This window comes from Euprymna scolopes, chromosome 13, assembly GCF_053919585.1.
Source record: "Euprymna scolopes isolate OS-2025 chromosome 13, ASM5391958v1, whole genome shotgun sequence".
Taxonomy (NCBI): domain Eukaryota; kingdom Metazoa; phylum Mollusca; class Cephalopoda; order Sepiida; family Sepiolidae; genus Euprymna; species Euprymna scolopes.
The window spans coordinates 65,546,039-65,567,862 of record NC_136494.1 but is presented as its reverse complement, the minus strand read 5'-3'; the positions used below and the strand labels follow the sequence as shown (position 1 = coordinate 65,567,862).

Below are 21,824 nucleotides of genomic sequence, written 5' to 3'. Positions count from 1 at the left end.
AGAGCATTTTACCTTAATGCTAGTTTGGAATAATTATTCCTTCTGCAATGTAATGCCCCAGATGGAAGCGATATTATATATATATATATATATATATATATATATATATATATATATATAATGTATCTATCTATATATCTATAAAAGTGAAAGTGTCTGTCTGTATTTCCTGACACAATAACTGTTAATTTTCAGTCTACAGACTCGAAATTTAATATACAGGGTTTGGAGATTTGGGAAAATCTTTGTAATCCATTTTCGGCCAGAAATTTGGCTGTTATGGGGTCAAAGTTTAACGATTTGACCTTTGAGAATTACCAACCTCCTCCGGCAATTTTGGGTATAAACAATTGAAATTTTAGATATAGGTTCCTTGGACATGGATCTAACTTAATAACTTTATTTGAGCCCAAAACAATAAATGTTAAGAGGTCATAATAGGGATCAAAGTTAAAAAATAAAATGACATCTGCGGTCTCTACCAAATTACTCAGACAATTTCTGGTCTAAACATTTGAAATTTTACATAAAGGGTATTCATAGATAGGGCAAGCTTTTTAATCGGTTTGGGTCGAAAATTTAAGCTACCAATATATAAATGTATGTATGTATGTTTGCACGTCTGCCTAAAACTTTCGACAGTGGCGACGGATTTTCACAAGATCAGTATCGTTTTGAAGTTCGACCATTCAGACGACAAATACAGAAAAATTGGCTAAAAACATTAATTTCTTCACCCTCAAGTGGGCACTTTTCTTCAGGGAGGGGTCCATTTTTTTCGCCGATATTTTCGAAAGCCACCCCTCTTTTTGATTGTCTAGCCTTAATTTAAACCCACGTCACTTCCGGTTTGGCAGTAGATGCAACAGCAAAGACGTCATGCTTTTTCCCCTGTTCTTTTTTTCCTTCACGGTACGGGTTCGAGCCTGCCTTCCTACTACCATTTTTTTTTTTTTGCTCAACACACACTTCCAAACACCCGGGCAACGCCGAGCAAACATGCTAGTATATGAGGCAGTAGATAAGAAAAGTTTACTAGACAAATGTACACTTCAATCTAATATAGATATTAATATTTATACATCAATCCCTACCAAATAAGCTTAATATGACGACAATAAGAAGTAAAGCCTGACACAAGAAGCATAAATGAAAACCGTAAATTAAAATCTACATGTAAAATTTATTTTTCAAGAGAATACCTCAAAGATAATTAATTAATAAACTTTGAGGTATTCTGCAGAAATATAAATTTTAATTTACGGTTCCCATTTATGCTTCTTATATATAAGAAGCATAAGTGGAAACAGTAAATTAAAATTTATATTGTGTGTTTCATCGTTTACAATATCATGAACGTAGCAAATCCAGAACCCCAGAATCTGAAACCTGAAGCCCTACCGCCAACTAGTGCCGAAATATATATATATTTTATAGATATCGTTTTTATAGATGTCATTTTTTTGTTTCATTTATTTGCGATACTTTTATAATGTCCATGCTATTCCACGTGTTATTTTTTCTTAGACAATTTCTGAACATATCGTCATCAGCCAGTATATTTAACGCTGTCTAAGAAATACGTATTTTCTGTGATTTCTTCTTGATTTAAGCGCAGGAAACGTACTTCGAAAATAAACATTTTCTATTCATTTTTATAAAATCCATAACGAATCACAAAAAAAAAGTCTATTTCTCCGCCCCCCCCCTCCCATTTCTTTGTTGCCTCGTTTATCTCTACAACTATAGGAATGCGCTGCTTCAAATTCTCATAAACCCCTTTGTCGATAACTCGGAACCTATACCTCTATCTCCATCCTGCCCATTTCTAATAGATATCTTTATCGCCTATTGCATCCTTTCGGCATATACCTCCCAGCTTCCGTTTTTCTTCTGCACAAATCTATAATGCTGCCTCCCACTCTCCCTGCGTTCCATTCATATTGTATGTGACTGTCAATTTTCCAATAATGTCTTTTGGCAGCTGTTTCGCCCCCCCCCCTTTCGCTAAGAATTACAGGCGGCAATGTTAGATCAAAATTGAGTCTGGAGATGTAGGTAGATACTATTACTACCCCTTCCCTCCTCCTTCGCGATAATCGATCCTTCCCTTGCTTTTACCGACTGATATTCGGAGGCTTTACCATGGCACTTAGAGAAATTTATCCGACGGAGACGTTTAAACCTACGCACGCGCCCGTGCATCCAATCTTCCCTCATTTGTGGAGATCATTTTGGTACCTCATCAGGAATTAATGATGACTAATTTTTATTTATTTATTTCTCTTTTTGGCTAACTGATGAGATTAGTGATTTCAGAAGGAGTGTTTTATGTGATGTCTTCTATATTAGGAATATCTATGCTAACACAAATATGCCTGCATATATACGTATATACATGTGTGTGTATATCTGAATGAGTAATATGCAAATTATACGGAAAAGAATGCATTTCAGTTAAAGGTCTCAAACGTTACATGAGGGTCTATCACAATACTGAAGCGACGTCCTCTACAAGAAGCCTGAATTTGCTACACATGGAAAATTCAAAATGGACTTGCTGAGTACATAAATTATTAAAATTTTTTACTTTGTTAAACTTTAAGAATTCAATTCAAACACTTATACAGGGTGTCCGTAAAGTTACTATACAGTCTTATTGTTTTATTGTATTATATTTGTATTAATAGTTAATATTTATTTTTTTTACAGGTTTATTTAATCAAGCATGCCACGCAAGCTAACGTTGGAAGAGCGCAAATTTATTTTGAAGCGATATTGGAAAACAGAAAACGCACAGGATGTAATTCGTGATTGGAATGATTATAATACATATCCTCCAACACGTTTGGCTATTTATAAACTAAGTGTGGAGTCACGTTGTCGAGAATGTATTGGAACTGAAGGCCTCCAATTTGAATATTTGTCATAGAAATTGTTTGCCTTGATTGTTACAGTCTTTTCGGATGTAACACGTGTATTTTTTGAGATTTTTATAAACATAAAGGTGTTATTTCTTTTTATTTCTTTTGTTAAAAATAAATATTTTAATACAATATCTTACTGTACTGTTAATATATTACATGGTGTCTGTATAGTAACTTGTAAGACTGTATAGTAACTTTACGGACACCCTGTATATAGGACTACATAATTTCCTGACCATTCTCAGCTAAAAATAGCAAAGATGCACACGCATTATTCCCGTGAATTTGAAAGAGTCAACTTAATTATTACCGCAGTTCGTATTTACTACATGGGTTTTATTTGCAGCAAAGAATAGTCAGATATTTTATTTATAAATAGAAATGTTTGCACTTGCCTTTTAATTCGTCATTGCTCAGAATTCGAAGGTTATTTTGAAAACATAAAATAATAATACAAAAAAACATTCTGACACACAAACGGAGGTCAAAGTCCACAACAGTCAAAATAATCTTCCTCCGTTAGAAAATCTCTTTATGCTATTCTACAAGTTTTTTCCTTTATTCTTCAGATAATGTCCTTTTTTTTTTCTTTTATTTTTGAAAGACAGTCTCTCGCCATAAAATGCAACTTTTTTGTAACAAATTTTCTGCTAGCTCATCTTCTTTAGTCTGTTTTGTGGCTTTCGTGCGATTCTATTTGTAGATATGTTCAGCTGTTTTAAATATACAGCATTTTGATAAGACTTTAAAATACCTACCTGTAATGAGTTTTTTTTTTTAAATCTCAACAGGTATACTTCCAGAATAATCACTAAACCTCTTTGATAATTTACATTTCTTATGCAACGGCATTAGTTTAGTTCCATGATACGTTTGACAAAAGCTACTGTATCCATCTTGTCATACTTATATATTTCAACAACTGATTTTTCCTCATCCAAAAATTTTGACACATCAAAAAATCAGATTCTCCAAATTTGCCTGTTATAGCATTGTATCTGATAATCAATATTTAGTTCTGACTAGCAAGTGAATTAAAGAAAATTTCATTCTGTATTTTATACATAAAAAGGAATTCCAATCGATTTAATCGATTACATACTCTGTCCAATTTGACAATTATTTAATTAATAGGCACTTACAGAGATTCAGCATTTATTTTAAATGGAAAATTCAAAGTCGTGTCTAGAATCGCAAGGTACATAATTATTCAGGTCTTTAACTTTATTTACATTAAAACTAGGCTTTAAGAATTAAATTCAAACACTTATATATAAGATAATTTATTCGCAATTTCTTGGTTATTTTCTGGTAAAAAAACAAAAAAAGAAACAAAATCACTGTGACTTGCGAATAGTCAGCATTATTGCTTTTCTTTTACCACATTTTATTTTAGTTTTTTTTTATACAGTTTCCAGCAAAGAATAATCAGATATCGTTATGTTTATAAATTGATTTTGTTGTTGTTGCTGTTTTCTTTCAAATTATTTGATGATCATTCAAACAGAAAATGTGTCACTGTGGCCTCTAACGGCCTTTTTTTGTCAGGCTAAGGTATCAGTTTGTACAGTTTTCGGAGGTCCCCACTGCCAAGCTTTACCTTCTCACACCTTTCCGGTCTATGTAACTTCCGACTTTCTTCAGGTGTATCTTGTTGAACTCGGGAATCTGCATGAAATAAATATAATTGTCCACATCTTTGTGATCATAACATTACACCAAATATATATTGCAATAATAAAATGGTAAGAATGTCTTACTAAATGCTAACATTTAAATCCCATGAAAATTTATTTTTTTAATATATATATATATATATATATATATATATATATAAAACAACTATTGCTTGCAGGTACCTTACAGTTCCATTTTAATCGGAATCTTGTAAAGTTTAATTAAATTACTTTGTTCATTACATAGTTTAGAATTGGTTAAAATTATAACATCACCAGGAAATTGCACTGGCTGTTCCCTGGACACTCTTGTATGTGGATAATGCCTTGCTCACCTCCAAAAGCAAGTCTGACCAGAAAGAACAAATCTGGTTCTAAAAGGATAGACTGGTGCAATTTATTATCTGTCTGACCATTAAAAAATGGCGTCTTTGACTACCAATAAGACCAGCACAAGTTGATAGATGCATGATTTCAAGTACCTCAGCTCAATAATAAGGACAGCATTTTCAGTGAAATGCGATGTGGTACAAATGGTGTATCACCATCAGAACAACTATCAAAAGTCGAAGATCTATTGGAGTATGGCGAGACCGATCGCTTTGTACAGCAAGTGTTTTGGAGCTAATATTCACAGTCATAGAAACTTATGCTCTGTTGGTTCTAAAATTTTACACCTTTTGACTATAATTTGTAATAAAAGCATCCAAAGTCACTACAGGATTGTGTTGATAAAGCGTAAAATGAGAGAATGGCAGTTCAGATGGTTCAGACACCTGTTGAGGGTTGACAATGATATCATGAAAAGGACTTAAATTTGAACTCGCTAGAAACTGACCTAAAATAAGGCCAACAATGAGATGACAGACACCCTGCACAATGATCTCTGTAAACCGGGCTTCACTCAGACATAGCTCAAGACTAATGCAAACAAAGATAGAGAGAGAGAGAGAGAGAGAGAGAGAGAGAGAGAGAGAGAGAGAGAGAGAGAGAGAGAGAGAAAAGTTTGAAATTGTAACATATTTTAAAATAGTTAATGAAACAAAGTTACGCTCGAACGTGAATTGGAACAATCAGATATTTTGTATTTTGATTTTTTTATACAGATTAAAAAATGTAATATGATTATTGTTCTATATTACTCGAATTATGAGAGAATCTCACGCGCACGTGTGTATTTATAGCGTCGATATAACTTGATCAATTTGGTAGATGCATAGATGTTTAGGTCTAACATGAAAAATACAAGATAATTTTATGTTGTGACCTTGAATGGTCGATAACGATTAAGACAACACAGTGATATACTTACAGCAGTGCATTTACAGAGGTACAGAATAGTGTGCAACAGAAATTCTGCGTCTGATACTGTAGTTATGACTGCCATACTTTGTCGTAACACTTTATATATATGCGCCCGGCATTGCCCGGGTGTTTTGGAGGTGTGTGTTGAGCAAAAAAATAAATAAAAAGTGGTAGTAAGCAGGCAGGCTCGAACTCGTATCGCGAAGGAGGAAAAGAACGTGAAAAAAAAAAACAAAAAAACGTGACGTCCTTGTTGTTGCGTCCATCGGCAAACTGGAAGTGCCGAAGGTTTAAATTAAGGCTAGTCAACCGAAAAGAGGGGATAACTTTCCAAAATATCGATGAAAAAAAAGCGACCCCCTCCTTGTAGAGAAGTGCCCAGTTAAGGGGGAAAGAATGTTTTTAGCCAATTTTTTTCATATATTTGTCGTCCGAAGGGTCGAACTTCAAAATGATACCGATCTCGTGAAAATCCGTCGCCTCTGTCGAAAGTTTCAGGCAAACATACATACATACATACATTTGAACAGACAGGTGAGATTTATATAATATATTATCACACCTTAACATTTTATATGTTATAAGGTATAAAGATCAACGATGTATTATTGACAAACGTAAATAAATACATAATTGTTTTCTTCTGAAATCATGTTGTTTATCCTTTCATCCATGTTGAAAGTGTTATATAATAATCTAACATTATTATACATTTGATAAGAATGTGTGAATGTCGAGTGCAACACAAAATCCATATTTGAACAAGATAGAATCATTTCTGTATATTTGGTTCATTTCCTTTTATCGATGAAGGGAAGGGGGGGGGACGTTTTTTATGAAGCAAAAAAAAAAAAAAAAAAAAAAGGAACATAAAATACTTCACAAAGAGAATGTTTCTGATACACACATGTGCAGTGCATGATAACATAGGGAAGGAGAAGGAGGGGTATTTCTTCGGGGGAGGGGTGTCTACACCTGAGTCAATGCAGAAGATTGTCATCAGTCTTTAGCTATTGTTTTTCTTCTTTTGTTTTTCGCAAATTAACACAACTTTACTGAAAGAAAAATGAATAAAAAATAAAAGAAAGAAGAGTAAAAAATAAAATAAAGAGAAAATAAAAGGAAGAAGAAGAGAAAATAAAAGGAAGAAGAGAAAATAAAAGGAAGAGAAAATAAAAAAGAAGAGAAAATAAAAAAGAGAAAATAAAAAGTAGAAGAGAAAATAAAAGAAAGAAAATAAAAGGAAGAAGAGAAAATAAAAGAAAGAAAATAAAAGGAAGAAGAGAAAATAAAAGAAAGAAAGAAAATAAAAGGAAGAAGAGAAAATAAAAGAAAGGAAAATAAAAGGAAGAAGAGAAAATAAAAGAAAGAAGAGAAAATAAAAAAGAAGAGAAAATAAAAGAAAGAAAATAAAAGGAAGAAGAAGAGAAAATAAAAGGAAGAAGAAGAGAACATAAAAGAAAGAAGAGAAAAAGAGAGCTGAGAAAAAAAGTATGTTACAATAAACTTGATTTTTGGGGTAAAATTATATTTAAAAAATATTGTTTTAATTGTTCATAATAGCTTATAATTAAATAAACAACATCATCTATTATCTCTCTTTTAGAAATGCATACTTCTCACTGTGCTGATTGAACCACTCTTTAATATTTCTTAATGCTCCTATTTACTTTGCCTCCCCACGAGAGCAGAGTTAGACACCAGGTCGTTTTTTTAATGTGGAGAGAAGGAACAAAAATAAATAATTGTCTCAGTCGGGAAGGATTTCTCCTCCACTAATCGAGAACAAAAAATTGAAGGAAATGGCAGAAACACTAGAGGATGACCTCCAATCCGTAGTGGAATGGGGACAAAAATGGTTGGTCACATTCAATGCTGCTAAGACTAAGCTTGTTTCCTTCAATAACTACAAGAAACCTTCTCTACCACCAATAGCAATGGCCAAGAACACATTACTTGAAAGTACTTCTTTTAAACTCCTCGGCCTAACGTTTACAGGGAATATGAACTGGAATAGATACATTGAGAGCATTGCCAAGGCTGCTGCAAGGAAGGTTGGCTCCCTCTACCGTGCTAGAAAACTACTTACGCCTGCCAGTATCCTATACCTCTATAAGGCAACCATTCGCCCATGTATGGAGTACTGTTGTCACATCTGGGCTGGTGCATCTGCTGCTTGTCTCTCGCTCCTGGACAGGGTTCAAAAAAGAGTCGCCAACCTGATAGGTCCTGAACTGTCATCTAGGCTTCAACCTCTGTCCCATCGACGAGATGTTGCATCCCTCTGCCTGTTCTACAAATACTTTAATGGTGAATGCTCTGACGAACTGCAAACACTTGTACCTCCCCGACGTAACTACCCCCGACAAACCCGACAAGCTACTAAGTCTCATCCCTTTACAGTGGAGATCCCTAGGTGCAAGAAAGCCTTTTACTCCAATAGTTTCTTCCCCAGAACTGCGGGTCTTTGGAACTCCCTTCCGGGATTCTGCTTTCCCAACTGCAATGATATGCAGAAGTTCAAGTGTAATGTTAACAAACATCTTTCTACTCATCTCTCTTCAAATTGACCCCGCTAATTAAGTCCCTGATAGTAGCCCCCTGCTTCTAAGTGGCACTGTGCCTTGTTTGGGGTGAAAATTGAATAAAAAAAAATAAAATAAAATAAAAAAAGTGTAGCATCAGAACAGAGACTTTGATCTTGGCCCGAAAGGGCGATTTATTTTTAGCATTGTCATATAGCTTACAATGCCTGTACATTCATGTGAATCAATAAATGTTTGATTTCCTAAGATTTTCTTCTTATATACTTTAATAACACAAAATCCATGCTAAAGTATATCTTAGTTCTGGGATTAATCTACGAGGGGGCGTGCAATATGTCCCTGACCCACTTCCAGTTGTCTGATCTAGCTGAAATTTTGCATGTGCAATGATTTATATCTCTACAGGTTATGTGACAAATTACAGCTCTGAACTAATTGTCGTTTCTGTTTTACAGGTGTTTGAACTGAGCCAGGTGTGAAATGAAGTCTGTTGAATGTCGAGCAGTGATCCGGTTTTTTTATATTTGAAAGGACGCACACCACAGGAGACTTTTGATAAAATGAAAGAAACTTATGGTGATAATGCCCCATAATATGACCTTGTAAAACGCTGGCATCGTGAATTCAAACATGGCCGGAAGTCTGTGGAAACAGCTCCCAAACCTGGTCTCCCCCCCCCTTCTGCCATTGATGAAGCATCTGTCCGTACAATTGAGGCTGCCATTTTGGAAGATCGGCACATTACTATTCGCCAAATAGCCCAAGATTTCAAGATTAGTACAGGGTCTGTGGAAACTATCATTCATGACCATTTGCATATGCATAAGGTGTCTCCCAGATGGATTCCCAGGTTGCTCACACCATTCCAGAAGCGAGAACGCGTTGAGTGTTCGAGGATAAATTTGGAGATGTGCCAAGAAGATGAGTCAAAGTTTTTCAAAAAACTGATTATACAGGATGACACCTGGGTCCATCACTATGATCCAGAGACCAAAGCCCAGTCAATGCAGTGGAAGCACTTGGATGCACCACCTCCAAAGAAGGCAAGGGTGCAGCCTTCTGCTGGCAAGGTCATGCTCACAGTCTTCTAGGACCAGGACGGAGTAGTAATGATAGATTTCCTGGCAAGGGTTCCACAATTATAGGAGCCTATTATGCTTCACTTTTGAGGAAATTAAGGGAAGCTATCAAAATCAAGAGGCGGGGCAAGTTCAGCAAAGGTACCCTCCTCCTGCAAGACAACGCTCCGGTCCACAACTCACATGTCGCCAGATCAGAAGCACGGGCGTGTAGTTATGAAAATACCCCCATCCTCCTTACTCTTCTGACCTTGCACCCTCTGACTTTCACCTCTTCCCAGCCATGAAGTTGTTTTTGAAAGGAAAGCATTTCCCAGATGATGCAGCCTTGATTTCTGAAGTCACGTCGTGGTTGGAGGACCAACCTGGGGTGTTCTACAAAAACGGTTTTCCGAGCTGCATCAAACTATTGGAGAAATGCATAACTCTGGGTGGTTCCTATGTAGAGAAAGACTAATAACTGTGCCAAATTTCGTTGCTCTACTACTATGGGAAGTGGGTCAGGGGCATTACTTATTGCACGCCCCTCATATGTTTGAAAAAAAAAAAAAAAAAAAAAAACTTTTAATCGTTCTAATTAGCTTAATTAACTGAACAAGTCATCCATCTGTCTTAGGTATCTATCTCTCGCCTCCTTTCTATGTTGATTCAACCACTCTAACCAAATTTTTAATGTCTGTGATCATTTAGAGAAAGAGTTCATCTCTCTTTGCACATGATTTACATAGCGTGTTCGTACACACCATAAAGACGTGTGTACATTAGATAGCAAAATAATAAATGAAATCAAAGTCAAACAAACAGTGGTAGTGATTGTGACCCAACGGGTCACGGAGACGTCTGGTGCCCAACATAATTTATAGATAGAAAACAGTCTCAGATATTGTGCTCGAAAATTTAACAAATTGCCTGAAGCAAAACTGAATATTGCAATAAACAAATAAAACGTTTTTAAATAAATATAAAACAAAACAATTTTTAAATTATCAGTAACAATGGTCGTATGACGATACTTGAATATTTTTTGCTAGTCAAGAAAATTACACAGGCAATCAGTATCAGGCGACAGAAAGGAGACATTTTTATCAAAAAACACAAAACTTAAAAGTCGAGACGTACAGACTTAATTTTACTGATGCAAAAACTGTTTTTTAAAGCTCATGAGAAACCAGCAGACATTAAAAAAAAAAACAAAAAAAACCCCAAGTAATAAAAAAGACCCCCCCCCCGCAAAAAAGGAAATAAAAATTAAAATAAAAGATGCCCCCCCCCATCTGAGCAAACGACATTGATGTAAATGATTTTCATTAGTATTTGAAGCAGAATAAAAATAGCTAGAAAACTATGAATGTGAATACAATAGACGATTCTAGAGAGAGAAAAAAGAATTTCTGGCACCTGAATAAAATAAGCCAATTCAATGGACAATCTTCTGGTATGAGACATGGTGCTTATAAATTTACCAAATTTGACTGAAGAAAACAATAAAGAAACCATATAGAATTATGAATCAAAGAGAAATATGTGCAAAAATACTTTTATGCAGAGAAGGTACCATGCTGAAATAGTCAATATTATTTGAATCCATTTTTAACATGGGGAGGAGAGAGTGTTTCGTAACCATTCTATACTTTCATCTAACAATTTGATAAACAAAATATACCGTAAAACTTGAATTTAACTTGAAAATACTATTAAAAAAAAATGTATATATAGCACGGTACCTGCATAAGTACCAAATATTTAATTATTTTTGCTAGTTATCAGCACATTTGCACAATTGAGAAAGGAAGAAACCAAATAAACGAGAAAATTATTATAGTTCTTTTATCTATTGGTTTAGTCTCTTCTATAGATCCACTCTTTCAGGCAAAGACTAAGGGAATAAACCCAGACAAAAGATTTAGTTTGGAGTTCTGCACTGCAACACCTTTCCGGCAATTCCTGCAGCTGTGCTGGCTCCAACCATATTGGCTTGCCTTTCTGTCGGACTTAGTCTGCAATGCTGACAGGGGAATCCTGGTAACTAGGCAAACCTAGGTTTCCTTATTACCAGCCTAGACCTGCATCCAGAGAGCCAATTCCAGCTTCGAACTGTATAGCTACAGCAAATGCTGCAGTGCACCAGACTAGATGCAGAATGCCATTGTCTCATTAAACAGAAGGTTGTCATCTATCTCTTCTAGTGTCATATAGGTGAGAATGCTAAAGTGAATAGTTTTATTTATTTTTTTTTTTTTCATGGATTACACTGGTCATCGAAAAGTGTTAGTCCCTGTTACACTTGATATGTATATGGGTTTAGAAACTACTCAAAAGCGATCAAAGGACAAAGTATAACCTTTAACACATTTATTAGACTTACAGATTAAATGGTAATGTGAAAGCTGTTGGATGTGTAATTATTAAAATTTGTGATGGAGACGCGCTTTGTTTACTTCCCAAACTCATGTCAGGCTGACTTCTACTCAAGGGCGATAACTTTACCTTTTTCAGTCCTTTTTGTTTTTACCTTTCTAGATTGATATCTATCAGCTAATGTAAATTCTGACAAAAAAAAAAAAAAGAATCCCAAAAATAGTATTGAAGAATACGTACAAAAAGACAGATGCTACTAAATTTGTTGAATACATAAAAATGGGATAGCTAAACTATAAAGCTGAGTATATAATAAACAAAAAAGTAAATTAAAGAATTTGAGGACCAAACCTATCCACATAGAGATATTTGGTTAAATATTAAAGGGTGCTATAATCACATGATTTGGCATTCTTATACTCCCACATGGTCACAAATTCAAAAACGAAACTTATTAACAGATTTTTAACTGACATGATCCAAATCTATCTGTTTCCTAACAGAACTTCCAAATTCAAACAAACTATGTTTTTATTAAATTGGTGCAAAATCTTTTGCTGATTTGAAATTTAATGTTGAAATGAACTGTTTTTGAAAATCATTATTCATAACAATGAGACAGGCCTCAAAAGAGAGTTGCCAACCTAATAGGTTCTGCACTGTCAGCTAGTCTTCAACCACTTTTCCATCGATGAAATGTTTCATCACTGCCTGTTTTACAAGTATTTTAATGGTAGGTGCTCTGACGAACTACAAGGCCTTGTACCCCCTTAATGTAAATACCTCTGACAAACCCAACAAGCAGCAAAATTCCACCTCATACACAGTAAAGATCCCCAGATGTAACAAAGCCTTCTACTCTAATAGTTTCTTTCCTAGGACTGCTAGATTTTGGAGTTCCTTTCCGGGTTCCTGCTTCCCTGATTGTACTGACATGCAGACATTCAAGTGTAATGTGAACAGCCATCTTGCTGCTCAATTCCTTACATAATACACCTGGAAATTATGTCCCAAATAGTAGCCCCTATATCAAAATGGTACTATGCCTTGTTTGGGGTGAAAATGCAATAAAAAAATAAATAACGACCTTTGCTTTCTATAAAATCTGACAACTAGCTTATAAATGCCTCACTCGTAAAATTATTTGTTTTGATGCGAAATATGAATCTAACTTGTGTTCAATCTTTTCTCATGCTAAGTTAAGACCAACTAAATGACTTTGTAATCCTCGAAATAAGTGACGATTCAAGGGAGCTAGGTCAGGAGAATATGCAGGATGGTACAAGATATCCCAACTAAATTTTCCGATGGGATTTTTAGACGGTAGTGCTGTGTAAGGACGAGCATTATTATGATGGAAGATGACCCCCTTCCTGTTGACTAAAGGTTGTTTTTGGATCTATATGGGTAAAAATATTGCAGGAAAATATGACTGATGCTTTAATAATCGGAATGCAAAAGTTATGAATCAATCATGGTGATATATTTAAGTAATAACAATATGCATACAATTACAATGGTTTAAAATGCATCTTCTACAAACCGATACAATGACCTCTGAGCAAGTCAAATGATTATCATAAATAAAACTGACCTAAAACAAACTTTGTTTATAAATTTTCCCAGTGGTAAACCACCACAATTGAGACTATGTAAGTAGCTTTACATATATGTTCATTCACACACTTTTATTTCATCTCTTTAACAAATCATGCACTTTCTTTTGTTAGGGAACATTTTGGAAATAAGGGATGATTTTTTTGTATTTGGATTAATCAGACTAATGGTCTCAACATGAGAGTTATTTGCACAATGTTTCGATGTAACCTCTGATCTTCTCCAGGTGTATAAGTCGCCATGTTGGTAAAGCGAAAGAGGTTAACTCTACACTTCCGAGGTTTCATATTTAAGTTCTAGTTGAAAGTAAATAAAAAAAATATAAAGTCAATAAAAATATCAACAAAAACATGAAGGGATATTATTTCTAAATTATTTATAATAAAAAGCGGTGTGTGTGTGTGTGTGTGTGTGTGTGTGTGGAGAGAGAGGGGACTAATGTTTAATTAGATTCATTGTGACGTGACTGCCCCAAGGCTCCCCATTTGGAGGGAGGTTGAGACTCCCAAAACTCTGGAAAATGCCAGGCAACTATGCTTGTGTTATTTGTTAAGCATTATTGTATAGCCGGGTACCGGCAGCAGACCCTGCTGAAAGGAAGAGTTAAGTTATGAATTTTATTATTTTCTTATAAAACTATCATATAAATATGATAGTTTTGTTAAAGTGACAATTTAATGTCATTTTGAGAAACATAACGAAATATAATTTGGTTTCTGAGGCGAGACAAGGGGTCACGGGGTTAACCACTCCCAATCGTGAGAACCACAACTGCAAGCATTTTCAGATTCGCAGGTGCATGCAGAGAATCGGGAATCTCCTTGGGATGACGTACTTACTGGCAATTTGCTTGGAGAGCAATCTACCTTACCCCAATACCTCCATACATAAGCAAATCCCCGCGCCAAAATCAGTTCGCTGAAGCTAAGTTTTGAGCGAATCTAATCCTAATCGAAGAATCGTTGCCACTCTCTCTTCCTGTCCATCACCACCACCAAAAACTGAGAGTAATTAAATCTAATTGGGACTCAATAGTGTTTGTTAAAAATCAACAATTGAACAATTGTATATAAGTGTATATCCTATTTTGTATATCTAACTTGAATTAATCAAGTAGAATAGAGATATCTGAGTCTGTCTTTCTTTTGCGTGCATGAAAATCTATTCACTTCCAGCGTGACAGTGGCAGATCAACCCGAAGGTGAAATTGACTCCGACCAAATCTATCAACGAAATCCTGCTGCACCGAGAGATCCTGTGAAGAATGATCACGACGCATATGTGACAAGGAGATCCCCATGAGGTATCACTGAGGGTTCACATCTGTTGCTGGTGACCCGGAAAGGTCACACATTAACCAATCATAAGTTCTTAGAACTTAAATTTACGAAACAAAGGGTGTTAATAAAACATCATTGTTAAAATCACATGTCCCATAATATCAGTATTATTATTTTTTTTTTTGTTAATTTAGGATTCACATTGCTATATAAATATTCTTTGTCCATTTTCATTTTTTTTTTTTGATTCACATTGCTATATAAATATTATTTGTCAACTTTCGTTTTTTTTTAGTCGCGTGTAAGCGACTCTATAAGTCGGTCCGTCGGTTGGTCGGTCGGTCCGTAACACTTTTGTGCTTGGCCTTTTTGGTTAAGATCAAAGGTCTGTTGTTAATAGATGCTGTTCTTAGCTTTTTAAACTTTTCTTGGCCTTTTGGCCAAGATCAAAGTGTAGTATCTATTTTTACTACATGCTGTACTTATGTTTGTAACTTTGTGATATAAAGTATGGGATCACTTTTCTGTATTAATTTAATGTAAAATGATCACCCACTTTACAACCAGTCAGTCTCAAAGCCATTCAAGTCATTCTCCAGATCATCCAAGTTGTTTTTGAAGGATTTCAGTTATTTTTTAAGCATTCAAGTCATTCTTAAGGTCATTCAATTCATCTTTAAGTTCATTAAAGTCATTCTAAGTCATTTACTTTTTATTTATTTGTCATTCCAGCCCATTTTTCGGCCATTTTAGTTTATCTTTAAAAAATTTCATGACAATCCTACATTCACGCATTCATTAATTACACGAGAGCATGCGACTAATGGCTATCGGCCTTGTTTATTTAGGATTCACATTGCTATATAAATATTCTTTGTCCATTTTCATTCTTTTTGATTTCCAAAATATTTTTGGTAGTCAAGAAAATCGTACAGAAAATCAGTTATCACCAGAATTGCAGAATTGAAAAAAGACTGAAGAAAAAAAAAAGAAAAAGAAAAAAGCCATGACATTAATAAAATGTATGCAAAGTCAGAAAGTATAATGAAAATAAATTAATCGATAGAAGATAGGTAACCTAAGAGTCAGCTAGAACATGGTATTAAAAATAGAAAGTTGTATAGTTAGTTTAGTTGACATGAGGGAACTTTGTAATTTTTTTTTTATATTCACAGCAAACAGGTCAGATTGACACTGAAATATAAGGAGCTAGATTTACAGAGGCATCCTTAGGTGAGAGTTGTATAGCAAGATGTTTGTTCACATTATATTTAAATTTATGCATGTTGATAAAATTGGGGAAACGGAGCTAGGAGGGAATTCCAAAGGCAAGCAATCCGAGGAAAGAAGCTATTAGAGTAGAAGAAAGATTTCCAGCATCTTAGAACCTCTACAGTGAAGGGGTATAATTTTGGTGCTAGTAAGGTTCGGTGATATTTACATCGAGGAGGTGAAAAGTTCATCACCGCACACTTCATGGAAGTACTTGCAAAGCAAACAGTGATTGTGTAATTATTGAAAAGTTTACCAAGGTGAAAGTGCAAATGGAAAAAAAATCAGAAGGGATGAAACAAGATGGAGTTAATCAACATCACCGGAAAGTAAGAAAACTGAAAGGAACCGCTCACATGCCATACGGATCTACTTTGCAGGCCAAATATCTGAAGTGAACACAAAATGAGAGCATCTAATAGAGGTTTCATAATAGGCCAATAGGTTTGTTTCAAAAATCCATTCTAATTTGTCACAGAGATACGGTTGTTGAGAGGATTAGGATAATCCTGAGCAAAAACAATGATGATTTAACAAGTTTATAGAAAGGATGTTATGAGACTTGCAGAATGGAATGCAAAAAACGTATCTCCATGATTCAAATTTTCATGATGCTTCCTAAGTTGGACAAAAGCCGGGCCTAATTGTTGCAATAACAACAACCAAGATAAGGATACCATTTCGAAAATTCAGATAATTTAAATTCCTCATCTCCAAAATACAGTTCAATTCAAAACTTTAAAGTTTCTACAAACAGAGTTTATTTCCATTATTACAAAGCTGCACCCCTGCAGGCTACAACATGGCCCTCTTCAAATTCAGTATCTAATAAATACTTTACATATGATATTTCTATCATTCCTTTCAAATCACCAGGGATTGCAAGACTTTTACACAACTGCTCAATATTTTCTTTGATGGAAATGGACCACATGTGTTACTTTAACATCACAACTGCTACTTAAAAATCTTTGGTCATAACTAGAGTTGAATTTTAGCAAAATAAATATTAAAATAAAGATTAGTTTGATTTTTTTACAAAATGTTAACCTTTTCTGTGTAATTTAATGATCAATACAGTAATTTTGGAAAAAGGTATTGTGCTTCAAGTTCTTTATATCTTCAAATATTTATCTATAAAGTTTGATTTGGTTTGGTTGTTTTGTTTTACAGTATAGCCACCGTTTTAAGGTTATTTAATGCCACATTCAGTAATCTTGGAAAAAATATTATGCTTCAAGTTCTTTATGTTTGTTAATTTTTAAATATTTAATCATGGAGTTTGGTTTGGTTGTTTTGTTTTATGGTATATCAAGCTTTTCTGGGCTATTTAATGCTGAATCCAGTAATTGTGGGAAAAGTTTAGGCCTTCGATAAGATATGGCATAAAGGCCTACTTTACAAGATTCCCAGCTACGGTATAACTGGAAATGTTTTCTCAATTATTAAATAATTTCTCTCTGATAGGCTCATAAGAGTAGTGGTTGATGGGCAGAAATCAGAAGCCCACAGTATTAATGCTGGTGTCCCTCAAGGGTCTATCCTAGGCCCAACTCTCTTCCTGATCTATATCAATGATCTCCCAAAACACATACTTAAATCATTCATTGACATCTATGCTGATGACACGACCATCTATGGCAATACATCAAAGGCCGTAAATGACAAAGTTCTCTCTGACTCTCTCCTCTGATCTTAAGCGCGTGGTACAATGGGGGAAGAGGTGGATGGTTACATTTAATGCATCTAAAACCAAGCTTCTATCTTTACATCATAAACGCTCTGATCCCCATCTGGCATCAATTAAAATGGATAGCTCGTCTTGGGGAGGCTCTATGTTTTGATAAGCTTCTGGGATTGACCTTTACCCCTGATCTGAAATGGAACACGTACATCAGGTCTGTTGCCAAAGTCACAGGAAAAATGGTGGGATCCTTCTACCGCTTCAGTAGATATCTCACTACTGATTCAATTCTCTATGTATATAAAAGACAAGTACGTCCAAGGATGGAGTACTGCTGCCATATCTGGGCAGGAGCTGCTAAAAACAGCCTATCCTGCCTTGACAAAGTACAAAATAGACTAAGTAGCCTTGTAGGGGATGCCCTTTTCTCTTCCCTGCAACCTCTCTCCCACAGAAGGGACGTTGCGAGCCTGTCGTTTTATCGTTATTTCCATAGCAAGTGCTCGTCTGAGCTCCAATTACTGGTCCCCCCTCGCCAATCTTTCACAAAAAACACCCGTTTAGCTGAAACCACCGTCAGTAATTTTCCCCATTCTTTATCTGTGCCTAAATCAAAACGTAGATTCCATGAACAAAGCTTCTTTCTTAGAAGTGCACACCTGTGGAACTCTCTTCCGTTTGCCTGTTTCCCACCTGTCTTCAAGTCCAACATAAACAAATTCCTGATAAACCACCCCCTTAAGTAATATGCTTTATCAGATATCCATTACTAACGATTACTATGATATTGTCCCATTGATTACTGTACATGCAATAACCCTTATCCCTTAGTGGCCTCCGGGCCTTGATAAGTACTGACTTCTATGTAGAAAAAAAAAAGAAAAAAAGTTCTCAAGCAAAGTATCTTATTTTTGATAAAATTTATTTATTGTATATTGTTTTATTCTTTTTGCTTGTTTTGTTGGCTATTACAAAAAACACCTGAAAATAACAGTATCAACCATGAATCAAAAACGAACTATTAATATATAATAAGTCGAGCCATTCATGATTTGCGGAGGAATATTCGATGCAATAGAGATGTCTTTTACATAATTACAATAAAAAGAATATATTCAGTATTATCTTACCATAGTTTTTTCTCCTATTGTCTGCAGACAATAAGAATAATTTTTATTTGTGGTTCGTTAGAGGAATTCGATCGAATGTCTAGTCATTTGAAAATATTACAAGCAATACAAAACAATATTTCTGAGACGTAGCAAAAGGCCTTGGTTGAATTGAAGCCCCAAGAGCATTCTTTATTGGAATCAAGATTTAATTGCTACCTGTGATATTAAGTATAATGTAAAAAGGTAGCATCGTCTATTGAGTAAAATTAAATTATTCACAAATAGCACGTTTTCACTTTACCCGTGGTGCGAGACATAGGAATAACTTCTGCATTTACTTATTAAGATAATGTACATTTCAAAAGATACTTTAGATCTGAGATTGAGTAAATTCTGTTCTATTATAATTCGTCATTATTTATTATTAGGTGAGCAAGTCATCCATCTTTTAACTATTTACCCATTTCTCTCGCCTCGTTTCACTAGGTTGATGCAATCGTTTTCTAGTATTTCTTCATGTTTAAGAATTTTAAGAAAGAGTGATATTCTTTTTTTCAACGTTTCATTTATATACTAGTATCTGTACAAACTGCAGACAAATTGATGGCAAAATAAGTTGCTTTATTTGTATATAATGATAACAATAATAATGGGACCTGTGGAAATTCCACAGGGGACTCATTCAAATGTAATATATTGATGTTGGCATTCTGTAGATGTTCAGTGTAAATGGTGATGCTCTGATATTATTGTAGCTTTTTTGTTAAAACTGCAGACGTATTTATCTAAGCTAGCACGAACGCCCGGCAAAGCCTGGTCGTAATGTATGCTTAAATATGATATTTTAATTCTTGCAAATTTCATATATATTATTATACAGTTAATGTTCTATCGATTTGCATATATTATAAAGTTGCGATTTCAAAAATAAAAAAAAATACATCCATATGACTTGGGTGCATTACCTTGAATTGAAACCGAAATAAAAACTTATGAGATATATATATATATATATATATATATATATATATATATATATATATATATATATATATATATATATATATACAAGCAAAAGTACCCGTCGTTGACTGGGCTCAAAAACAGCCTACAGAAAATGGACTCTGATTTATGAAAGTATGATAGGTTATGAAAAGGAAGGGTTGTAAAGAGATAGCTTCGAATTTGGGGGTATCAAAACTAAAGCAAAATATAATGAAAGTAAAAATAAAATAGATAAACCCCATAATTTATTATACCATACCTGTTCACACTGAAACACTTGTCACAATATTGTGTGGATCTATATTAAAAAACCTTGTTAAACTTTGTGACATATTTCCATTCTATGGAGGTCAGGTGCAAACGAACACCCCATAATTTTATTATACCATATTTCTTCAAACTGAAACATAATTATCAAAGTATACTTACGCAAATAGATATGAAAAGTCTTTATTAAAGTTTGTGCCCATTTCCATTCTATGGAGGCCAGGCACGAACGCAGACCCCACAATTTTATTATACCATCCCTGTTTAAGTGAAAACATACTTATCAAAGTATTCTTATGTACATCTATATCAAAAACACTTGTAAACGTTTTTTTAAATTTTTTATTTCCATACTTTTTGGACCAGGCGCATACGCAGACCCCACAATTTTAATGAATCATCATTATGCCAGATCAAACATACCCATTCCTGTGTCTCAATACATCTTCTATCATTATATGTGATCAGCTTTCTATAATAGTCAACCATATAGGAACCTATTTGTGACCAGACACACACACAGACGTTCACCCATAATCGAAACCAATCAGTCACAGATGCGTTCACTAAAGAGATTAATTTCTGTGGTTATCAGAAGGAAAAAAATAAGTTTCTGTTGGATTTTTTTTTTTTTTTTGCTTATAAAACAGAACTATTTTGCATATATTGCAAAAATTCTTTTTAAACAAAGATCAATTTTAGCATTGTTTAATCAAGCATTCGACTTTATATGCAAAAACGTGAATAAAAAAAGATTGACAACCAGTGTAATGTGTAAAAGTATCTGCTATAAAATCAGTATGCAGGAATCTAGTGGCAGGATGAGTACTTTGACCTGACAGAGGGGTATTTCTTCTTACTTCCTTTATGACACCAGCAAAGCAAAATCTGTCAATCAAACTAAATATGAGGTGCTTTCAATAAGTTTCCAAAGTTTTTTGTAAAGGCATTTAAAATTGTCGTAGACTCTTGAAAATTCAATATGTTATTGTTATGCATCTTATGAGATGACTGACCAATTTTTATGATTCCAGGTTCAAATGAACAGCCACAGCAAGAATTGGAATACACCCTACTAAAGCGTGATTGTCACAGCTGGTAAATTTCAAAAATGCAATCTGGACATGAGGACACGTTAGAAAAACGATATGCAATAAAATTCGGTTTTAAACTTAGAAAAAATGCAACGGAAACGTATGGAATGCTTCAAACTTCTTTTAGACCGTCTTGCATGAATCAAGCATCAATTTTTGAGTGGCATGAGATTCAAGAAAGCCAGGGAGTTTGTGAGGGATGATCGGAAGTATGTGAGGAGTAAGGCAGTCAGACCACCAGAGTTGATTAGCCAAATAAAGAATTTCATAGGTAAAGACCGTCGTGCATCTATAGAGACAATAAGTGCACAGTTTGATGTCAGTCTGGGAACTGTACAAGCAATTATTTGTGAGGAAGTGAAGATGTGAAAGATTTGCATGAAGTTTGTCCTAAATATGCTCTATCCTTGTCACAAACTATTTGACCAAGATGAGTATCAAGACAGTTCCCCACCCTCCCTACAGTCTAGACCTTGCTCCCTGTGATATTTGGTTATTCCCCAAGCTCAAGGAAAACCTTAGAGGCTGTCGTTATTAGGCAATTGAGGAGATGAAAGAGGCTGTGATAAGGGTCATTGACACGCTCACAAAAAAAGACTTTC

At 34.7% G+C, this 21,824-nt stretch overlaps 1 protein-coding gene and 1 pseudogene across 2 annotated transcripts in view; one reads left to right on the top strand and one right to left on the bottom strand.

The window, feature by feature from the left end:
- LOC145292052 (syntaxin-6-like) overlaps positions 1-21,824 on the bottom strand; it is a 627,569-nt gene that overhangs the window by 299,651 nt on the left and 306,094 nt on the right. The window lies entirely within an intron of this gene.
- LOC145292622 (U2 spliceosomal RNA) lies at positions 15,209-15,345 on the top strand (annotated as a pseudogene).